This window comes from Neoarius graeffei, chromosome 1 (genome assembly GCF_027579695.1).
Source record: "Neoarius graeffei isolate fNeoGra1 chromosome 1, fNeoGra1.pri, whole genome shotgun sequence".
In the NCBI taxonomy this organism is placed as follows: Eukaryota; Metazoa; Chordata; class Actinopteri; order Siluriformes; family Ariidae; genus Neoarius; species Neoarius graeffei.
In genome coordinates, this window is record NC_083569.1 from 19,362,881 (window position 1) to 19,379,599 (window position 16,719).

A 16,719-nucleotide genomic window follows, 5' to 3' on the forward strand; every position below is an offset into this window, starting at 1 on the left:
TACAAGAGGTTCCAGAAAGTACCCGATGAAGCAGCAGACATGAAGATGGGCACTGTCTGGCTCGCTGAGGCGAAGCATAAGATTATACCCCCAGGGGCAATAGTGAACGTAAGCGGTATTCCAAAGTTCCCTCATCCTTTGAATACTCAAACTGTGCTGGTGGAGCAGGCTGAAGAATCAACTTTGCCTGATGAACTTATGGTTCTGCCCATCATCAAGAGTGCTGAGGAGATTCAGAATCGTCGCATTACAGTTGCTGTGAGAAATATGTCCACTCGGGAGGTCAGGCTCTCTAGAAGAATGTCTATTGCTCAGCTGTTCCCTGTGGATATTGTGGATAAAGGTCCCACACAGCCTAATGACAACCTTGGCCTGTATGAGCTGACACCCTCTACATTCAATTTTGCAGACTCACCAGTGCCAAAGGAATGGAAAGAGAGACTGTGCCAGAAGATGCTGCAAAGGAAAGAAGTTTTCTCTCAAGGAGAGTTTGATGTGGGTTGTGCAAAGACCACCGAGCACACCATACGAGTGACGGAGGGGAAGCCTTTCCGAGAGCGCTCCAGACGTTTGCCTCCAGGGGATGTGGCTGATGTGAGACAACATCTTGATCAACTGCTTAAAGCTGGCATTATTTCAGAGTCCCGAAGTCCATATGCCTCTCCCATTGTGGTGGTGCGGAAGAAAAATGGCACCATCCGTATGTGTGTGGACTACAGGACATTAAACAGACGGACTGTTCCTGACCAATACACTGTGCCAAGGATCGAAGATGCACTGGCTTGCCTGAGTGGAAGCCAGTGGTTCAGTGTGCTTGATCTGAGGAGTGGATACTACCAGATACCCCTAGGTGAAGCTGACAAAGAGAAGACCGCTTTCATCTGTCCCGCTGGATTTTTCCAGTTTGAGCGGATGCCGCAGGGAATCTCGGGTGCTCCGGCTACATTTCAGCGTGCAATGGAAAGAACAGTGGGAGATATGAACCTGTTGGAGGTGCTTGTGTACCTTGATGATCTCATTGTGTTTGGGAAGACGCTAGAAGAACATGAGCAACGGCTGTTGAAAGTTTTAGATAGGTTAAAAGAGGAGGGCCTCAAGTTGTCGTTGGATAAATGCCAGTTTTGCTGCACATCTGTGAACTACTTAGGGCACATTGTGTCGAGGGAGGGTGTCTCCACAGATCCTGCTAAAGTGGAGGCTGTGAAGTCTTGGCCGCGTCCGAATAATATATCTGCCCTCCGCTCTTTCCTGGGTTTTAGTGGGTATTACAGGCGTTTTGTGAAAGACTATTCACGAATCTGCTACCCACTTAACCAGCTGCTGAAGGGTTGCATGCCCACTAGTTCACACAGATCAAAGATCCGAGAAGACAAAAGTGCACCACTGGCCAAGATCCACCAAGAGCCAAAGCAATTGTTTTCTGCGTCAGAGGCATTTGGATCCAGATGGACCCCAGAATGTGACGCAGCCTTCGAGATGTTGAAGCAGAGCCTGTCCAAAGCACCTGTCCTAGCCTTTGCTGACCCACAGTATCCTTACACCCTGCATGTGGATGCCAGTAGAGAAGGCTTGGGAGGTGTGCTATATCAGGATCAAGGAGGTGGACTACGTCCAGTTGCCTTTGTGAGCAGGAGTCTGTCTGCATCTGAAAAGAACTACCCCACACACAAACTGGAGTTTTTGGCCCTCAAATGGGCTGTTACAGAGAAGTTGCATGACTATCTGTATGGAGTGAAGTTTGAGGTCCATACAGACAATAACCCACTCACATATGTCCTTACAACAGCCAAGTTAGATGCCGCTGGACACCGCTGGCTAGCAGCACTGGCAACCTATGACTTCAGCTTGAAGTACCGACCTGGAAAGCAGAATATGGATGCAGATGCTTTGTCACGCCGTCCCCACTCAGATCCTCTTGGTGTCTTTGGCCCGTTTGATGATGGGTGGGAGCAGATTCCACCAGCTGGTGTCAAAGCCATGTGCCAAGTGTCCCAGGTCTGCTGTTCGAAACATTTCCAGCCTCATAGAATCATTGACTTGCTCGGAGCTTCCAAACAAGCTGTACCTCGAGCCTTTTGCAATGTCTCAGCTGTGACCATGCACTATCTCCCCCGGTTGAGCTTAGTCGAGATTGCACAGTCCCAGCTTGCAGACCCATGCATTGGTGAAGTGCTGAAAGCTGTTTCCCAAAAAGATTGCTGCTGTGCTGACAGAACAAGGCATCCAGACATCTCGCTGTTGCTGAAAGAGTGGGATAAGTTACAGTTAAAGAACTCTGTTCTCTACCGAGTGTCAAAGCCACCTAATACACCACTTCGCCAGCAGTTATTACTCCCAGAAGAGTTTAGAGAGACTGTGTTACAGTCTCTTCATAATCATTCTGGTCACTTGGGATTTGAAAAGACTTATGGGCTTGTGCGAGAGAGATTCTACTGGCCCCGGATGAAAGCAGAGATTGATAAGTACTGTAAGAATTGTGCTAGATGCATTCAACGGAAGACCTTGCCTACCAGAGCTGCTGAACTTTACCATCTCAGTAGTAATGGACCGATGGATCTCATCTGCATTGACTTCCTGTCCCTTGAGCCAGACTCCAAGAACATTTGTAATGTGCTGGTTGTCACCGATCACTACACCCGGTATGCACAAGCTTTTCCCACAAAAGATCAGAAGTCATTTACGGTTGCTAAAGTGTTGTGGGAGAAGTACTTCGTTCATTATGGCCTACCAAACAGAGTGCATTCAGATCAAGGTAGAGACTTTGAGAGTCGTCTCATCCATGAACTACTGGGCATGCTGGGAGTGAGGAAGTCAAGAACAACCCCATACCACCCACAGGGAGATCCACAGCCTGAACGTTTTAATAGAACGCTGCTTAATATGCTTGGCACACTGTCACCTGAGGAAAAGGGAAAATGGAGCCAGCATATCAGTTATCTTGTCCATGCCTACAATTGCACAAAGAATGACAGCACTGGTTATAGTCCCTACTTTTTGATGTTTGGACGTGAAGCTCGGCTGCCAGTTGATGTGTGTTTTGGCGTGTCCAGTGACAGTTCATCTGAAAAGTCGTATGCAAGATATGTTGCAAACATGAGACGAGATCTTCAAGTTGCTTATCAGGCTGCTGAAAGCATGTGTGGGAAGAGGAATGAGGGGAATAAGCACAGATATGACCAGAGGGTCCGATATTGCCCACTTGCTCCGGGTGACAGAGTATTACTTAAAAACATTGGTTTACAGGGGAAACATAAGATAGCAGACCGGTGGTGTGCAGATCCCTTCATTGTGCATAGTCAACTGCCTGGCTTACCTGTGTACAAGTTAAGACCAGAGAATGGAGAAGGTCCTGACAAGGTTCTACATCGTAACCTGTTGTTACCCCTAGGAGAAGATGTACAACTAGGGCCACAAGACATTTCAGAGAGGAAGGAGCACAAGAGAAGGTCAAGCCGACGGATTAGAAGGAAACAAGCCCCAGTGCCTGAGGAAGTGAAGAGCATCTGTGGCAGTGGAGCATCTACCTCTGAGTCAGAAGGAGAGGAGCTGGGTGTATATGCCCCTCACTATCCATCGATGGTCCAGCAGATGGATGTAGATGATCCAGATGTGCCTCTTGGGTTGGTCTTTGAAAGGGATTGGCCTGTTGTACCCAATGGCTCTGACTCTCTGCTAAGGCAGTCCGGTTCACATTCTTCTGTCTTGACCTATGGGGCTGCCTCCCCAGATCTTCTTAGTTTAGAAATACACAAGCATTCTCCTGATCAGTCACCTGGTCATTCTTGTACAAATATGTCTCTGCCTTACCCTGACAATCCACCCAGTCTTTCTTGTCTCAGCCCACTTTCTGTTGAGGACAGGTCCACCGCTGACTCAAGTGAATCCTTACCTCTATCTGGTGTCGAAGATGATCAGAGACAGCATGAAATGTCCTCCTGTGACTTAAGGACGGAGAGCCATCCTGCACCTGAAGCCCCAAGACCCCAGAGGGTGAGAAGGGCACCGGCAAGACTGACATATGACTCCCTGGGGCAGCCCACCTTAGTAACCACACTATCCCTCTCTCCAATAGCTAATAGGTCAGACACCACCCCAAACATGGGTCCTTGATATGTTAGTAACCTGTTTACATGGATAGGTCCTAGCCTCAGGCACGAGAAAAGTTAAAATAGTACATATGACGAACTTTGGTGTGTGTGTGTGTGATATGGTAGTCGCATCTTCATTTTCCTTTGTCATGAGGACATGACCCTGTTTTAGTAGGGGGAGAGTGTAACACATCTGAAAATTAGGTTAAGCCTAATTTATGTTAATGTATTGTATATTGTGTACTAGTATGTGTTATTAACAGGAGAGTTCAATATGTAATGTAATCTTTTAATGTACTGTATATTGGGGTTATGTGAATATCCTCTTGTCCGTGGTTTCACGGACATTAGTGATTTTTATTAATAGTAACACTGGGTGAAAGTTACGGACTTTGAGACCAGTGATCCACGGTTGTATTTTTTCCACTTGAGTCGGTTCAGCGGGACGGGGTGGAGTCACAGCTGTTTTCAATTACTGCTGTTGCTATGAGCTGTTGAGTCTCGCTAGCAGGGTTTTTTTTTTGGACTGGGGATTAAACACGGAAAAGGAGGACTACTTCGAGGTGCTCGAGGGAGGTTCGTGGTACAGAGTCTTCTCAGCTGCTGCGGATGGTAGTGGGTCGTATGGACGACGGTCAATGTTGGTATTTGAAGTCAACGTCCTAGAGTGACTACAGTTAGCTTGGGGAAGCTAACTCACAGCTGTTCGTGAGTAAACAGTGATTCTTTTCCCTTGGATGTTTAGAGCTCCAACGCGCGCCAACTTGGGTACCCATACGTTACTGTTTTAACTCCGGCTGGGTATTTTCTTTCTTTTCCCCTTTCTATCTTGAATGTGTGGTTTGTTCAGTGTTGCTGTTATTTAATATTATTAACGACTTTTGAAGAAGGTTAAGCACGGTAATGGGTTTATAATAAATGTTTATTATTTATTTTCTGATATAATCTGCTGTATGCCTGATCTTACTTTCTTATGTCGTGGTAATTAATGGTCTCCAATAGGTATAGTGTAAATATGTTAAATTGTCATTCTCTGAGGGTAATCAGAGTGGGGGCTCAGAGTATAGCTGTATAGAAGCACAGCAGTCAACTGTAAACATTTCCATAGTTTACCCCAGGCCTCTGTATAAGTGAGCATCATCCCTAGAGTGTAAAGAACTTGTAGTGTAATCTATTGCTGATGAGCCGGGTGCGTTACATACACAATGGGCAGTATTTGCATCAGTATTTGCAGTATTTTCATACTTTTATACTATTTAATGAAAGGTGATACAAGGCGGAAGTCCGCGCCGTTTTTCAGCAGTCGCGTCACATGACCAACGCCAGCGAATCAGGAAGGTGGATGTCACAGTGACGTTGTCCAATGACGACGCCAGCTAGAGCTCAGCACAGCGTATCCGCGTATTCTCAATGTTTACACAGCACCGGACCAGACACGATCTAGATTGAATACGTGGACCCTGGCGGATTCCCGTTTCCCGGCGTTTCCAGGCGTTTTAATGTAAACGGACAGTGCATCCGCAAAGAAAACGAGACAGATACGGTCTAATGTAAACATGGCCTAAGTGTAGCAAACAATTGATTTGATTGATGTAGATTTATGGTGTGAGATGTAAAGAACTATTGTTAATATGTGAATTGATGGTGTGAGATGTAAACAAGTAATGCAAATAATACGGTAGATTGATGAGATGTAAATAACTATTGCTAATATGTGAATTGGTGGTGTATATTGTGAATAGGTTTTACAAATTACAGTGTAGATTGATGGTGAAACATAGGCTTAATAAGTTACCAATATGTGCATTGATGTGAGATATAAATAACTAGGCCATAAGCTGATAAAATATGTATTAAACTGATGGTGCGATAAATAAAAATGTTTTGAGAGATATTGACCACTGTGAGTGAAGAAGAGCTCCCCCTCCTTACAAAAGCCAATTTAACCACTGTCCGAACCAATGGATTTTTGACCAAAATGCTCTGAACGGATCAAACTTTGGTGCGCGAACCAGAACGGAACCCGTTCCCTGTTGGTGGAAAAGGGCTACGTGCCGGTCAGTGCAAAGTCTTGTCGGGTCCATATCTTGTCTGACCAGTAGAGGGAGCGCACATGAAATCACCACCAGTGTCTTGTGCTGAATTGGAAGAGGAGGGGCCAAAAATTATGCAAAACCCTGTTCAGACGCTTTGCCCACCCTCATGGAGCAGCCTACACCCTTGCAGGGTTACATCTCAGCCAGGCAAGAAAACTCATACTTACCTGGCAGGGGCAACACCATGATCAAGAAGGTGGTTTGCTCAAAGTGAGGCCCAGCTGTTGCGCTCAGGTTGTGCTGACCTTTGTGAATTCCTTAAATGCAGTAATCTCAACTGCATAATTTCTGGTAGTGGGGGACTGTGTTCGCGCTCTCCCCTTTTGGCTAATTCTGTGGGAGTCAAAGATAGAGCTGTTTGTTTTTCTTTTCTTTGTGTTCAGATGTTTTACATCAAGAGCTACTAACTGCTTTAAATCTTTGAAAAGCTAGAAGGATTATGCTCTTAAGGGTAACATGTGGAAAAAAATTCTCTAGTTGTTGCGTTCTGAGCAGTAGGAAATAGGTTTTGTTCAGGCTTCTTTTATTTTTCACATCCGGCTAGGGTTTATGAGTTTTGAGCAGAAAATGGTTGTTGAGGATGCACCGTGGATGGAGAGAATTTCACCGGGGTCATGCAGACCTTTGCGAATTCCTCAAATGCGGGAATATCAACTGCATCATTTCTGAAAGTGGGGGAATGCGTTCCTGCTCTCTCCTCTTTCCCATAACCCTGACAGAGTCAAAAATAGAGCTGGTGGCTATCTATCTATCTATCTATCTATCTATCTATCTATCTATCTCCTTCCTTCTTTCCCCTCCCCTGATGTTGTGCGCTGGAGTGCAAGTTGCACGATGTGTTTGAAGTCTTATGAAGACAAGTGGGACCAAAGCGCAGCATGTGGAGAAAATGTAGCTGGCTCTGCATGTTGCTGTTATTTTCGCTCTGCTCGCACGGCTTTCCGACCACCAGGGAACGTGTTCTTGAACGGGTTTAGGTCAGGCTTCTGGGAACCTTGGCACGAGCAAGGGTCTCGATCAGGGGCATCACTAGGAATTAAGCTTTACTGGGGCACTGCACCCCACCCGCACAATGCACCTTAACGTTCCTGGACAACCTATGCAAAGTGGATAATTCTTATGCTCTCGTGGATTAAGTTATGCAAGGAATAGGCCAACTAGACGGAAAACACATCCCAGTCCCCAAAAAAATTATTGTTGGCATTTGGGCTTTTAACGCATGCTGATGCTAAATGTGTCACCTCAACTCTCACGATTCACGAACTTAGCTGGTTAGTTATGACTGACTAGCACATAGCCTACAACCTTAATCTTACCTCTCTCACCCTCCTCCTCATCTGTCACTGTTTCCCTGCCCCTGTCTCTGCTTCGTGAGAAGAATTGTCTGATATCCATCTGGAAAAGTAATTTAATATCGTTTAATTCGATGTAGTTTAATGGGTTTGTTAGAATATGGTTTGCTTAGTTTTGTTGCAAAGACTTTGTGCTACCTTAACTCATCCAGAGCCCGTTCTCTGACTCATCCAAAGAGTAGACTCATCTCTCCAGTAGGCTAAATGGACTCATGGCACGCCGCACGCATGCTATGTTTACAGTGAGAATCTCCCAGACCAATCAGAAAATTAGTTAGAAAGAAGAGGCGATAGAAGTTTGAAACACACTCTGTCCTACAACTTACAGTAGATAAATGATCTGCCAAAGAAACTAGTTTGTTACAAAAATCTTTCAACATTTTCTTACTGGGGCACAGCTGATTTTTACTGGGGCACGTGCCCCAGTAAAAAAGGCCTAGTGATGCCCTTGGTCTCCATGAGTTTTCAACAGAAATTTGTCATCAAGAATGCGTCATCGACAGAAGGCATTGCACAGTGCACAACAGAAGTAAACAGTAGTCTGGAGATGGTGGATCGCATCGCTTGCCCGCAAGCTTTGTTCTGTTATTTCTTCCCTGGTGGTCAGAAAGCCGTGCGAGCAGAACGAAAACACCAGCAACATGCGGAGCCAGCTACATTTTCTCCACACGCTGCGCTTTGGTGCCTGAGCCTCCTTGTCTTCATAAGACTTGCAGACATAGCAGATATTTGTTTTCTTCCAAAATACGAGCACAGACCAACTAGTAATCATAAGAAGATGTAGAAACTTATCCTAAACTAAAAACACGCCCTCTGATGTCGTCACGGTTCGCACCAGGAAAAAAAACAAAAAACAAAACTTCTATCCGGAAGGGGACCGACTTTTCAGGTTCCGAACCCAGAGATTAAATTGGGCGGAGTTCTCCAGAGCTCAGCTCCGCCTCCTCGCCTCGGCAGTACAGCCAGCAGGAGCTGAGCTCCCTCTGCTTCAGTGTTTATTATAATATAATAATTTTATTCATTTTCATCTATTCTAAAAACACCATCAATATGAGAGTTCATCAATAATGATTTAGACAACAAAAAATAAGCTAAAGTGAATTACACCCATCAATTAAAAAAAAAAACATTTTCATTGGAATTATCATTGAATGCGCATGCGCTGTGAGAATGCGTGACATCACACAGCATCATCATATGTTTAATCTCATCTCATTATCTCTAGCCGCTTTATCCTGTTCTACAGGGTCACAGGTAAGCTGGAGCCTATCCCAGCTGACTACGGGCGAAAGGCGGGGTACACCCTGGACAAGTCGCCAGGTCATCACAGGGCTGACACATAGACACAGACAACCATTCACACTCACACCTACGGTCAATTTAGAGTCACCAGTTAACCTAACCTGCATGTCTTTGGACTGTGGGGGAAACCAGAGCACCTGGAGGAAACCCACGCAGACACAGGGAAAACATGCAAACTCTGCACAGAAAGGCCCTCGCCGGCCACGGGGCTCAAACCCGGACCTTCTTGCTGTGAGGCGACAGCGCTAACCACTACACCACTGTGCCGTCCGTACGTTTACTACAAAATACTTTATATTTTATGAGGATTTGTGTTGTACAAAGTTGTAACTATCTGCTAAACATGATGCCTTAGCAAATTAGACAGAGGTAAGTCATGGTTCTTTTGTTTATTTTGTCTTTAGTTGAGAAACTTTCTCAGGCAAAATATACTAGTGCAGCAGATGACATAAGTAACATTAGCTAACACTGACAGACAGGATGCTCGTCGAAAAATTCACGCATCCATTTGCTAAAGTTCAGATTTTTTTGTCTGTAGTTCTGTCATATTTTATCTTTATTTACTAAGTTGTAGCTGTTTTCTGTGTTTTTAGCTTTTAGGTAAATATCAGAAAATTGATTTAATTTAATGGATGCCTTAAATGGTCGACCTGAACTGCTGGCGACATGAATTTCTCTTGGCTGCATCGTTCTGAAAGTGCTTGTTTCATGAAAGGTGCATCAGAAAATACCTCGTTTTCTGTGTGTGATGTGCTCAAATACACTGTAAAGTTGGCAGATAAATAAAAAAATGCTTCTTTGCATCTGAATTCTGTTCCAAAAATTACTAAAAGCCTGTCCACCATTATTAGATCGCAGCAACTGACGGGTAGGCGGATTTCACTCAGCTGCATTGTTCTTAAAGTGCTAGTCTAATGAAAGTTACGTCAGAAAACCCCCAGTTTTCTGTGTGTGCTGTGCTCAATTACACTGTAAAGTTGGCGAATAAATAAAAAACTGTTTCGAAAAATGCTTTTTTGCATCTGAATCCTGTTCCAAAAATCACTAAAAGCTTGCCCGCCATTATTAGATCGCAGCGATTTACAGCTTGGCGGCGCTGCACGCTTGACGTTATTTGCACCAGTACCTTCTTTTGTTTCCACACGGACTCTATAATATTCTCCTCAGTGGCGTGAATTCTTGTTACCGATTATTTTGAAAAAGACACGAAAGCTCTTCAAATTCGTCCTCAGTCTTTGTTTTTTTGTTTGAGGATGATTTGGAGCCGATAGCCGAGCAAGCAGACTCAAAAGAGAACCCATCCTCATCTGGGTCACATGTTGTTGTGAAGTTGTTTACATACTGAAGGCAAGCAATATTGAAGATGTCAGATGTCTGCAGTTCGAAGAAAGCTACCACTAGAAAAGCTTTACTACCAGTGTGCTTGGATAATCTAATGCCGCTTTTCCACTACAAATGCGGCTGAGCCGTGCCATGCCGAGTCGAGCTGAGTCGAGCTGAGCGGGGCTGTTGGAGTTGCATTTCGACTACAACCGCGCTGAACCGTGCTGGCTGGAAGTGGGTGGACACATTGGGTGGAGTTAGCGAAAGTGGGTGGACGTCACGTGATGTCGTTAAGCAGCGCAAACAGTGACATCAGTGACAGTGGCGGAACAAGTCAGAGCCGGGCCGGGGGCGGGGCAAATGACCGGGCCCTTTATTAAAGCTTATCATAACATCATTTTAGGCTACAAAATGTCCGCAACTGCGGTGTTTACCAATTTCAACACTACCGGGTGCAACTATATGTTATTTAGTACATCAAGTCCTTCAAACGAACATGTAACTCAGAAACAAAAAGCATTAGGATACTGTACATGGCTCATAATAAAACATCAATAGCCTATACTGCGCACATTATTTGAAGGGCATACGAATGAGCGCTCAGAGGTTGCAACGGTGACAGGAAGAGTCAGAAATAAAAGGAGGGCGGTGCAAACCTCACTGAATGCACTGTGTTTACCAATTTCAACACTCCGGGGTGCAACTATGTTATTTTGTACATTAAGTCCTTCAAACGAACATGTAACTCAGAAACAAAAAAACATTAGGCGACATACTGTACATGACTCATAATAAAACATCAATAGCCTACTGCGCGCATTATTTGAAGGGCATACGACGAGCCTTGCGCGCCGCGAACTCGTCCACGATGCTCTGTATGTCACTGATTCAGTGAGCTTTTAAGCGGTAGTCTCACGACCCGGAGAGTAAACAATAAACATGGATGACATGGAGTCGTTAGTGTGGCTGGTCTTGGTGCTGTGGCTTGTTGTCACCGACAACGCCAACAGATACTGGCAAGAGCGTATAGATGAGGCGAGGCGCATAAGGCTTCAGAAATTCTCGTAATTCGTAATTCTTCTTCTTCCGGGTTTGCGGTGTTTACAGATCCCAGCGCGCTCGCGGGGCGTGTGTGGGCATGTGAGGACACGCCTCCTCACCAATCAGTGCACAGGGGAGTGTCTGCTCACGCCCCCAACCTCACTCAGCACGGCTTGGCTCGCTTCAGCCCCACTCCAAAACGGTGCGAGTTTTAGGGGCTAAGCAGGGCTGAAACGAGCTGAGTCGTGCTGGTTTTTGGTAGTCGAAACGCGAGCCGTGTCGGGCTGAAGTGAGCTGAAGCGAGCTGAAGTGAGCTGAAAAAGGGTAGTGGAAAAGGGCCATAAGTCAGAGAGAAGCAGAGGATAGATACAGACAGAAGTTAGCTTATTTATGGTTATGATGTGTGCAAAATTGCTCGAAATTATTGGCGTGATGATGTCCATTTTTGGCCTAGGTTTACCTACATGGATGTTGGAATGTACCTTCTCACTGCATTTTCTCTGTTTTAATAATTTTTTTTAAAAAAAACATCGTTTACTGAAAGAGAAGGGCAGGGAGGATTGAGAATCCATTAGCTGTGGTTTGTTTACACCCGATACTAAAACTGGTAGCGTCCAGCAAAAGTAAGACTCAGAGACAGTTTCACTAACTCTTTATAGGCTCCAGTGAGAATTGAACTCACGACCGCTGGTTTAGAAGACCAGTGCTCTCACCACTGAGCTATAACTCTTTCACACTCATTGAAGATTGGAGCAACAGCAGAACCTTGAAGCCCCTGCGCTGATCCCCAAAACAGCCCCCAGAAACTGCTGTAAAGTCACTCACAGCTTTAGTTCCTAGCTGCAGTTAGCTTCTGTTTACTATTTGCCTCGCAAAAAATGGACACGCATTTTAAATAATGCAGTGCGTCAGTCGTAGAGTGGGCTGTGGACTGTACATTCTGGCTACATTCTCATCTGAGTTAACAAAAACACTGGACAGGCCAAGACCTCAAGAGACAAACCATAAGCACCATGAGTGACCTCGCTGATCTCCAGGCTCTTCATGTGGGGCCATCCTCAGCAGCAGCCAGTGGTTTTCAGGTGATGAGAACTGCAACCCAAAAAAAAATTCAACCAGTATTTTTGGTTCTTTTTTGATCGGCTGCCCAAATGAATTTTGGCGCAGGATATAGAAATGGGTTCTGTCCGGCCGGCTGTCCGTCTGGTCACATTTTCATTTCCGGGCCATATCTTTAAAACTACTGAAGATATCTTCATGAAACTTTGTATACATATCAAGCAACATGTGAACTGCTGCCTTTTGCTATTTTGGATTTTTGAAAAAAGTATTTTTCAAAAATTTACATAAATATATTTTGATTTAGTTTCTCAGAGCAATGTTCGTTTCCGGAGCATATATCCAAAACTATTCATGATCCAGATTTGAAACTTGGTATGCATGTTAACAAGGTGATGTTATGGGTTCCTAATTTTTTTATTTTTTTTATTTTTTGACATATCAACGTTTAGGGTGGCACAGTGTTGTAGTGGTTATCACTGTCTCCTCACAGCAAGAAGGTCCTGGGTTTGAGCCCAGTGACTGACAGGGGCCTTTCTGTGTGGAGTTTGCATGATCTCCCTGTGTCTGTGTGGGTTTCCTCTGGGTGCTCTAGTTTCCCCCACAGTTCAAAGATGTGGTTAGGTATATAGGAGCCATGGGCTGAGGTGCCCCTCAGCAAGGCACCTTACCCCCAACTGCTCCCTGGGCGCTGTAGCATAGCTGCCACTGCTGTGGGTATGTGTGTGTGTGCTCATTGCTCACTTGTGTGTGTTCACTGCTTCAGATGGGTTAAATGCAGAGGAGAAATTTCACTGTGTGATTCAGTCGGTGCTTGAGTGTATGTGAAACAAATAAAGGCTTCTTCTTCTTCTTCAATCTACTTGGCTAGATAATGCATGTTCAGTACTGACACAGATACTAGTAAACAATCCTGTTGCCATAGCAGTGTGATTCTTGCCATCTAAAAAGATCTCTTTTCTCCATGAATAAAAACAAAAGCATGTCACATAAAATTATCAATGATCCGGTTTATTTTACACCCAAATGCTTGACACTTGGTATCTTTAGGGCTGTTAACAACAATTTAGAAGCAATGTGTCCAAGAGCTCCACTAGCCTCGGTAAATCATGTTTGGAGCACTGATCTCTACATAAAAATCTGGAAAGCTCAGAGGCTCATCAGAGTGAAACCATCTGACCGCCATCTTACCACTCACATTGTTGAGCAGAATGGTTATTTAGGCTACTGGAAGCTACACAAAACTGGTCAAGTTATTGATGTAGTTGGTGAGAAAAATTGCAAGAAAAATGCCTGCATGTGCAGCAGTGAACTGTACAAACTGCCAAGTCAAAGGTTGTGGACGGACATTTCACCTGTGAGTATTGATAGTGTGTGATCATTTTTATGTGTGTGTGCAGTGCCATTTGCGTGGAACCACCTACAGCATTTTATGATGGTTTGCAAGAGCAAAATAACAGAAAATCTGTCTTATCGTTTTGTCTGTTTTTGTTGAAAATCTGACAGTGATATCTGGGATGAACACTGTGACTGTGTCAGATTTTTGATGGAAATGTCCCAGACTAGATCAAAGCCAAAGTCTAGACATGTTTGATATTGAATGTGAGAACTCAAGCTCAACGGCTCAAACTCAAAAAGAAGAATGAACTGAGTAAATTAGCCTCAGTAGCCTAAATGAAAGAAGGACCATAGCCTTAGGCAGAAATGGCAATGAGGGATGCAAATAAAAAGAGATGTTGTTGTTCTAGTTTGGTCAGCAGTTATTTTCATTTACCTCAGGCTAAGCACAAATGACAATGTCGATCATCTACACACGTCACACCTACTTGCACAAATTGACAAAATGGGCATGATTGTCTGTTTTAACATGATTTTAGTTTAAATTGAGTCCAAGTATATTGATAAGTACTCTTAAATCAGGGTTGGTCATATTTCCCGGTCAATGGCTTATTTCCCGGATGGCGTCCAATATATGATTTCCTGTACAAAGAAAAACTGAAATAATCTCTGTAAAAATAATTATAGTAGTAAAAGAGCTGCTCAAAAAAAATGATCAGAGACTGAACTGGAAAAGAAAGAAAAAAAACAACAACAGTGAAGGGGAGTGCTATAAAGATATGTAAGGAATGTGGGTAAAGTTGAGAAAATAAGAAGTGGTAATGAAAGGAAAAAAGTCAGGAGATACTTTTCTTGGGGCAAATTTGATTGGACATGACAGTTTAACACAGAAGTCAAATGATCACACACTATCGATGTGAGTGGTAAGATGGCAGCCAGATGACTTCACTCATCTCAACAGCAGGGAATTGAGGTATTTCACCCACGTGACCAAGTCACGTGACGCAGCCATTTTGGACGGCACACTTAAGTCCTTCAGTGCAAGCCGGTATGAGATGGTGGAGACCTTTGCACATTTTAACAAGAAAGTAAGCTGTGATTCGTGTTAAATTGGATCTGTCTTTTATCACAAACACTGTACCCAGCCTTGGTATGGAGCCCTGTTTATTTATTTCTGTGTCCCGTTTCTTTCTAGCCTCTGTTATTGCGTTTTATGTCTGATGTCTGCTACATGCAACCCTAGACAAATTAACACTGCCTTGTTTCACTGCTCAGATGGGTTAACAAACACTGACCCATTTACTTTTTGCTATATATTTTATCAAAATTGCATTAACTGATAAACTAACCTGAAATGAAATGATCACTGCAAAGTCTGGAGTACTCTGTTGGCTCCCAATCCTGTCTCTTCGCAGCTGCAATCCATTTGGCCCTCTTGTCTGGGTCAGTAGGAAACCGGTAGTGATGTGTCGGTCGCGAACGATCAGGTTCAAAGAGCTGGCTCTTTGAAGTGAACGACGGGAGCCGGCTCTTCGGTGGGAGCCGAGTTGGGGAGCCGAATTAGTTTTTTGTCCTTAGGTGCTTCAGAGAGAGAGAGACTTTCACAAAAGTTGCTGTCCGATTGCATCTTTGTGTTGTCTATTACCATTCAAAGGAAAAAAAGTAGCATGGTGTACGCCTACTTTTTTTGTTTGGGGGGGGGTTGATGTCATTCACAGCTGCAAAAATACGAAAATTGGTGTAACGCTTAAAGCTGTGGAGCGCAGGGGAGAGGAGTCTGTGAGGCACCTGAGGAGGGGAAAATCAGCTGTGTATTTTATACTGGTAATATAACACAGTTTTGCATTATGTTTGTGAGAAAATAATTTATTAATTGGTAAGTAAGTTTTATTTCTATAGCTAGAACATTGTTACACTGCTATACTTTACAAAGCTTTACAATGGCTACAAAAACTAAAAAATAAAATGGAGAACATCCTATTGATAAAATATAAACAATAATGTAATTAATTAACTAGTTAATTGCAGCAATTAAATCAAAAATAAAATCTCAGGAGCCGTTTGGGAGCCGAAAGAGCCGGCTCCTTATAGTAAGAAGAGCCAAAAGAGCCGTGCCAACTACGGAAGTGTTTGCTTTTCACCAGCCAAGGTATGGACACATTTGCTGAACAAATCTTACACAGTGACTCTCCAGTTCTCTGTTTGTGGACAAATATACACCTGTCGCTTGTTGCCAACGAAAGGAAAACACGCAGGAGCCCGTGTTGCTCACCGCTTCATGGGTCGAACGTACGCAGGGGCAAACTGATGTCATTCAACCCTGCAAACAACTACTTACGTCGCTCGTGGAAAGCGGAAGGAACAGTCCTCAGTCATCTCCTTGGCCCATCCAAACAAGGCATTTGATTTCTTCCCGTGATGTTGTTGCAGCGCTTTTCAGTGCTGATCATCGTCACACTCGACCACCAGCTCATCTCTACGACGCCAAGGCCGTGCCCCTAAACTCATGACAGTCGCTTAAGCGTGATCTGTGTTCTTCTTGAGGCCCAGGCAAGAACTAACACACGCGTGGTTTCTGTGCTGTAGCGGCTGCCACGTTCGCTTAACACGAGAACGGTCCCCGATTCGAAACCGGGCGGAATCGGTGCTCGTTTTCTTGAACTTGGCGGCGAACAAATGTCGAGCTGCGATCTCTGCTCCGTCCGTGCCTTTTGGAACAGTCCCAAACCGAGACGCCGAAAAAGCTTCGCCTGTTTTCTGCTGTGCAGTGGTTTCCCCTTGCACCTAACAAGCGAATAGACGCTCCTGAGAAAGCTGGCAGAGCCATGCTTTGCCTTTTGAGCTCTGCTTTCGTTAACGTCCAGTTCCCGCCTTGCTAAGATCAGGTACTCTCGAAACAGCCAGAAAGACAGACCCTTAACGTGACCAGATTGCTTTCTGTGGATTAGTGGTTGTCATGTTCTCCTACGTGCAGACGACCATCGGGACAAAACCTCGTTTGAACGGTTTCCCTGCCTCTCTGGTTTTCCGTCAAGGTCCGTGACGGCTGCTTTAAAAACAAAATCGGGCATTATCTACCTGTCTGTTGACTGTGGAAGCACGGACATTGCAATTCGTCAC

At 44.5% G+C, this 16,719-nt stretch overlaps 2 non-coding genes across 2 annotated transcripts; one reads left to right on the top strand and one right to left on the bottom strand.

Annotated features, from left to right (window-relative positions):
• Window positions 1-6,343: 6,343 nt before the first annotated feature.
• LOC132896701 (U1 spliceosomal RNA) lies at window positions 6,344-6,507 on the top strand. The gene has a single exon (XR_009656140.1). It is a non-coding gene; the product is annotated as a U1 spliceosomal RNA (small nuclear RNA).
• Window positions 6,508-11,859: 5,352 nt separating this feature from the next.
• On the bottom strand, window positions 11,860-11,929 carry trnar-ucu (transfer RNA arginine (anticodon UCU)). The gene has a single exon. It is a non-coding gene; the product is annotated as a tRNA-Arg (tRNA).
• Window positions 11,930-16,719: the final 4,790 nt, after the last annotated feature.